This window comes from Ixodes scapularis, unplaced genomic scaffold (assembly GCF_016920785.2).
Source record: "Ixodes scapularis isolate PalLabHiFi unplaced genomic scaffold, ASM1692078v2 ptg003287l_1__unscaffolded, whole genome shotgun sequence".
NCBI classification, from domain to species: Eukaryota; Metazoa; Arthropoda; class Arachnida; order Ixodida; family Ixodidae; genus Ixodes; species Ixodes scapularis.
This window is the reverse complement of record NW_024610313.1, coordinates 9,985-16,846: the sequence shown is the minus strand read 5'-3', so window position 1 is coordinate 16,846 and position 6,862 is coordinate 9,985. Positions and strand designations below refer to the sequence as shown.

The window sequence follows — 6,862 nt, the reverse complement described above, 5'->3', positions numbered from 1 at the left end:
TTATTATTTTCTTAAGTGCATCAGTCCGAGTCACCCTTGCGGGACTTGCGGGCTTGCGGGTTAAACCACGTGACAATATAGTGTGAGCTGGAGTCATTGGAGTGAGCAGTGGGGTCAAAATAAGGTTTTAAAGTGCAATTTATGCAAATGTTTTGCTATATTAAGATAAATAAATCAATCTCTTAACTATTTGTTTTACTTCAGCAAACAAAAACAAGGGTTAAAATACGAAGTAATATAGTCACGTGATACATCCCCTGCGTCAGGAAGTCCGACGTGTTAAACCGAACGTTCCAGCCGGAGGACAAGGAAGCGTGGAAGCTGTGGAAGCACGTGGACGAACCGAAGCGGCCGAAGCAACGTTCGCGGGAAGTCTAACCGCCTGAAGCACGTTGCAGAGTCGAGAGACTCGAGCTACCGGAATTTTACGAACGATTATGGAAGCGTACGTCTTGAGGACGACCATGAGCCACATATCATCTCAATTTCTGATGTGGAGAATTTCTGCCCGTCAAGCTGGTGTGACGAAACGGAATCGGACTTCCTCAAGGCGCGGATCCTAAAGCTGTTTTGGTAAGTTCTAGTCTCCCCACGGCGTTAGGCCTAGTCTAGTGACCATCTCCTTTAAGCTAAAAGTTGCAGCTGTAAGCACAGTATGTGGGAGTAACTCTCGGCGCCGGTCGTTTCAGGATCGCCGAGTGACGCGGAAACCCAGTGACAGCAAGTGGGTGCTAGTACCCAAAAATTTCCTCCGACGAGATGAGTGACTGCCCGGGAGGGCTGGAGGAAGCTTGTATGAAGCAGGTAATCGTCATTTCATTTTCGCGCTTGCGAAGCAATTCATAAGACGTATTTTAAATTTGAGATTTTCTTAAGTTATACCGCCACAAGTACAAGGAACTTCATTGATGGGGTGCCGTGTGTTTGTTTTCATATGCTCAGAAACTAGGTAAAGTTTGTGTTTTATCATTTTTTTTTGTGCTGATAAGCTTAAGCTTAGAATGAATTATATGTGTCAAGGCGTGGCGCGGTCTGTATCTATTTGGAGAAGAGGTGTGTGTGTGTGTGTGTGTGTGTGTGTGTGTGTGTGTGTGTGTGTGTGTGTGTGTGTGTGTGTGTGTGTGTGTGTGTGTGTGTGTGTGAGAGAGAGGGGAGGAGGGAGGGAGGGGGGGGGGTAAAGAGAGAGAGAGGAGATGAAGAAGAATTGGAGGATGACGATTATGTCAAATCATTTAAATCGTTAACTCCGGCAATTATAAGGTAAGAAAGATAACTGCTAGTTACACCGGTTCAATTTTGTGCCAAACTCAAATTGTGTTTTGCCGCGTAAATATTGCTACAATTTTTTTTTCATCAACAAAATTAGTTTTGAGGCTTGCCGTTGACAAATAGGACCCTGTTTTAAATCCCAGTACAGGTTATATTGCGCTGGTAAATTTCCTGTACATAGTGCTGCTTCAAAGATGAACTGAAGTTTGTCTTCTATGTGTGCATTGGTAATGGCATGTGGCTCAACAAGACTTCACACAAGAAAGTTCTCAAATAGAAGAGGAAATCAGTGTTCATCAACTAAGGTGCGGTAATGATCTTCACCATAGATGGCCCTTGGCGAATTGTAACTGGCAGACCTTCAAAATGCACAAAGGCTAAGCAAAGCCACAACTCAGTGATGTGATTGCTGCGCCAATTGCACCAAACTGCGCCAAGGGGCTAAGCCTGCTACATCCTGCTACATTTTGCCAAAATACAGGTAATCTGCGCCAAGCCTGAGCCGAAGGAGCAATTTCGGTCGCCTTTCAAAACCGAAACTAAACTGAAAACCGTAATTGCGCATGCGTCAGCTAGGTGGCATAAGCGGCCGGCCGACACAAAGTACCCTGCATCAATCGTATATCCGGTCTTGCATATTTTTTCCCGCCGTCTTAACCTCCTTGCCGCCGTCTCTCGTTTCGTGCCCTCATGCCCAACGTTGCTCCTGCCCTCGTCCCTCGTCGTCTGAAAAATCTCGTCTCGCGTCTTTTTTAAATTTTTTTTAACGATAGACGCGGGCGTGTGCGGGTGCCGCGACGCTAGTGTGCCGGGTGCCAGCCGTGCCGTCATGCTGTGAAACAAAACCATGTTTTTGGACGACGAGAGTTACTTTGTGAGCTGAAGAGCTGGCGCGACCACAGTCACCGTGGTCGCGCGACGTCGAGTGCTGCCGTCCCCACGTCGCTGCAGATATGGCGCTTTCTAAACTTGTTCTTCGACATTCCTAGCCTTCTTTAAATCATACTCTACTACAAGAAGCCCTCTAACTCAAAGACTGCTTGTCGAAATACTGATTACCTAGGTTTCTCTCGGTGGACTTCCTTTCAAGAGGGAGCCCGGTACGTGAAAAATTTGCCGCGAAAGAAAGTTGGTGAAGAGAAGTGAGCTAAAGCAAAGAAGGCAATGTCTGCATGTTGAACCCGCACAGCGCGCTTATTTGCCTCGAGTTTGGTCGGTGCACAAAAGCGCTCCAAAAACGTTTTGACCCTGGCTCGCGATGTCATGCATCGATGCGCTTAGGTTCTTTTTTTCTGTGTGTACAGCTTGTACATCGCCTGCCGGCCTGGCAAGCACAGGCCGCTCGACTACTTTTTTTTTTTTTTTTTTTGTATGCTGGACAGTTACATTTTGCACTTTATTTCGGGAACCAGTTGGCGACGGAGGAGAGTGGCATTGTTTCGGTTTCGATTGAACAGCCATTGTCTCCGCTCGCACAACGAAGCTTGTGCCACTTCAAGCCTGCTGAAGTTGCCCTCACGTGCATGTGAACATGACTGCATGACAAAGGCGCCAGCCAGGACGCTTGCCATTCATTGTTTTGCGTTTGCTTACTTTGGACGAAAATCTGGCACGTCGGGAACCAGTTAAACGGTGACAAGTATTCTTTTCGGAATGGCTCGGCAACGCCTATAACACTGTACACTTGTAGGATGTCTCAGCAGTAAAACACAAACAGCGAGTTCTGTCACAATATATCACAAAGTTGCCTTCGTTTTTCCAACAATTAAAACAAATACTTAATTTTTCTAAGAATATCTGCTCCAAAAGCCACTTTTGCTACTCCGAAACACTGTTTGGGCTGCTCCAAAAGCCTCCTTTGCTGCCCAAAACACTCTTCTGGCTGCTCCAAAGGCCACTTTTGTTGCTCCAAAACACTGTTTTGGCTGCTCCAAAAGGTGCTCCAAAATGGCTTAGGCCAATCACATCACTGCACAACTGGACGTGGCAAGACTAAAAGCTTTAGAATATAATATAAAGGCTATAGCTTTATAGCCTTTTATAGCAAAACATACTGATCTGAAAAGCATTGTTTTTGGTTATTTTGAAGTGGTATACGGAAACTTCATCATATTCTATTAATTCTGGTTCACTGCACATTTAAAAGGTTTGTCTTCGTTGCTGCCAGAGCAATATAGCTTGCGATAAACTAAATCAAAGTTATGACTGCTGGTGTCATGTACATATTGAGAACATTTTATTAAAATAAATGTAGTCAAAAGTGTTTTTATGGGTTTCAGCACTGTGATTAAAATACAGCAATGTGTTTTGTAAGAAAGGCTACTAATTTGCAGTTTGTATCTTCTAAAATATTTTGTAGATCTAGTGAGCAAGTATTCATTCTTGAATATGTGCCAGGCATTCCCCAGTATGTGTATAATTGTTTACTATGTCTGTAAGCTTCCCCACTACATCATTGCCGCTATGTTAACTCTCCCCAGCTATTGTGTTCCTCATGATCAATTAGGTTGAGATTGTTTAGCGTTAATGTTTGTGAGTCCCCCATTTTAAATTCCTAGCAGAGCGCTTCAATGTCCCTTTATTTTTGGTTTGCCGCTATTTATCACCACAAGCAAAAACATCACGCCACTGGGATTAACCTGAAGCTCACCTCATGATTAACGACGCTGCCGTCCTCTGTCTTGAGGTGGGCCTACGTTCATGAATACTTGTCTAGTGGTTCTGGAGTTGATGTTGCTGAGATAATCGAGACGCCGATTTCTACGATGGCCTCCTTCGGCACCACGGCCAGTTACAGCAGGCCTGAGCCCGAACCAGGCCAACCAACGTGCTGGCCCGAGCCCGTGCCTAGTGGTCTAATCTTGAATCCAATCGCCATATTGAGATAAAGACGTCAAAATTCCTCAGTTTAAATGTCGGAAGTGCCTCAATAAGAGCAGGTATAATTATTAATAGCAAATTTAATGAAGATATAGATGCTGATAAACACCTGCCAAATTTGACTAAAAATAAGCAGAAACATCCAATCCCTAGTTATGGTTGAACTAAGCGGCTGCTATGTGGATGTTTCTTTATGTTCGACAGCTCAGCAAAGTTGCCGGATCTGGTTATGCCTCCTGTACGAGACGGATCACAAAGCGGTTTCTGACTGACAAGTTGGGGCAAAAAGTTTTGTGGGGAGGACGTGAAGGAAAGTTGACATTCAGGAATCTTCACCTTGCTGAGTGCATCATAAGTAAGTAATCTCTGGAAAAGTACTGCAGATCGCTTCACACATGGAATGAGATTTATGGAACTGTTGGTGTCATGCGTCTGTTGCTTTTTTTTTTTATCAGATGCAGTGCGGAGCTGCCATAAATGTGAAGACTTCAGGGTAGAAACCATAGTCACGGATTAACTTCGCCATGCACCTGCCTGACATCAGTCATCTCAAAAGGTAAGCCGACGTCAGCACATAATTCTAACTTTTTCTAATTCTAACTTCTAAAACAATAGAGTATGGTGCGCAATTTCTTCAAAGCATAATTTCTATGTGAGAGTATTTTGATGCTTTAAATGTTAAAGCCAGCAGTGATGTGATTGTTGCGCCAAACAATGCCAATGGGCTAACCCTGCTACATCCTGCTACATTTTGCCAAAATATGAGTAATCTGTACCAAGCCTGCGCCCAATGACTAATTTCGGTCGCCTTTCAAAACCGAAACTAAACTAAGAACGTAATTGAGCATGCATGAGCTAGGTGGCGCAAGCGGCCGCCCGACACAAAGTGCCCTGCCTCCATCCGGTTTTGCAATGTTTTTGCCGCCGTCTCCCGTTTCGCGCCTCGTCGTCTCGCGAATCTCGTCTCGCCTCTTTTTTAAACTTTTTTAACGATAGACGCGGGCGTGTGCGGACGCTCCGACGCTAGTGTGCCGGGTGCCAGACATGCCGTCATGTTGTGAAACAAAACCACGTTTTTGCGCGACAGGAGTTGCTTTGTGAGCTGAAACGCTGGTCGCGCATCGGGTGTTGCCGTCCCCACGTCGCTGCAGATATGGTGCTTTCTAAACTTCTTCATTAACATTCCTGTTCTTGTTTAAATCATACTCTACTACAAAAATTTCCCTTTAAAGGGATATGACAACCAAATTTAGACACTTATCTCCTGGTCTATTCGTGTTCAAGGGCTCCAAAGGCCACCTTTGCTGTTCCAAAACACTGTTTTGGCTGCTCCAAGAGGTGCTCCAAAATGCTTAGGCCAATCACATCACCGAGCTAGTGACTCCTCTTTTGGTTTAATTTGATATCAAACACTACAGGTGTGAACAGCATTGAATAATTTTAAATAGAAAAACTTTCTTTGGAGTGTTTCTCTAAGAGGAAAAATTTAATTATATAATAGTACCTTATTATGGATTAAAAAGAATGCATAGAAAACGAATTTCAAGAACACTGTGATATTTGATGTGAATCTAACAAACAAAAGTTGGCAATACAGTACACACATCCAGCATGAATGTGCTTTAAAAAACAAGGCGTAAAATAATTGTGGTTTATTTACATCAGTTCCAATTCTTGCATATTTGAGTCACTTCACTTTGAACTTTACTGTTTTATTAGTTTTGCTTCAAAGCATGGTAAACCACTGCTCACATATTTTTAACATAACATTTTTCGTTGTTTTTTCAGGAACATTCTGCACCACAGGAGAGAGTGATGTGAACTGCCTAAAGTGGGCCTTGAATGCACTGAGCTTTTTATTATGTTTATCAGAAATTTTTATTAAGCAAAGTATCCTGCATTGTTCAGTAAGTATACTTTATTTCGAAAACCTTATGCTATGTATGCAGCATTGTTCAAATATTATACTTTATTTTAAAAACATCAAGCACTGCTCGTTTGTCTAACAGTAATAATAAAGGGGTGGTTTCATTTGAAATCGAACACGCTTGTCGGGGTGGGTCTTTCGATTTTTTTTTGAAAAAATATATGTAATTGCCCCATTTCTGGAAAGAACAAAACTGCTTTTCAAAATTTTTAAAAAATATTTCGCTTCACAAAAAATTATTGAGTGGAGCAGGGTGAAAATCTGTTTTTTAATCCGTGATTTTTCTACCCAGTTCTGTACGCTGGTATGAATATGGGAAGCATACAAAACTCACAGTATTCTTTTGTGCGCTTGTATGTTATTTGTACTATTTTTTTGTTTAGAGCAAAATACTTTTGTAGTTTTGTTTATTGAGGTAAAAAATGCCAAACATTCCGGTGACATCTTCTTTGACAATCCGGTGACATCTTCAAAGCCTTGTAACTTATGAGTTATTATATTTGTCACTTATTAAATACTATGCGGGTGTAGCCCTATACATGGACTATCGACGGGCATAAGTTTTTTTTATTTTATTTTCACTGCATTTTTTATATAAAATTTGAAATATCGTTGAAAATGAAATTAACCAATATTTTGAACTCACTTTATCAATAAGGGCCATTTTTTATTTCGTTCAATTTTTTTATTATTGCTGCCGATCATATGAACTTTCAATTGGATTGATGCGATTTCCCCCTTTTTTGTTGTATCTTCTCTAAAAGTGATCGAAATCGCTCCCACGTG

General features: G+C 42.3%; 1 long non-coding RNA gene across 1 annotated transcript; it reads left to right on the top strand.

The window, feature by feature from the left end:
* The first annotated feature begins 4,456 nt into the window (after nt 1-4,456).
* On the top strand, nt 4,457-6,090 carry LOC115319639. Its single transcript, XR_005715009.3, has 3 exons — nt 4,457-4,504; nt 4,605-4,705; nt 5,938-6,090. It is a non-coding gene; the product is annotated as an uncharacterized LOC115319639 (long non-coding RNA).
* The last annotated feature ends 772 nt before the right edge of the window (nt 6,091-6,862 follow it).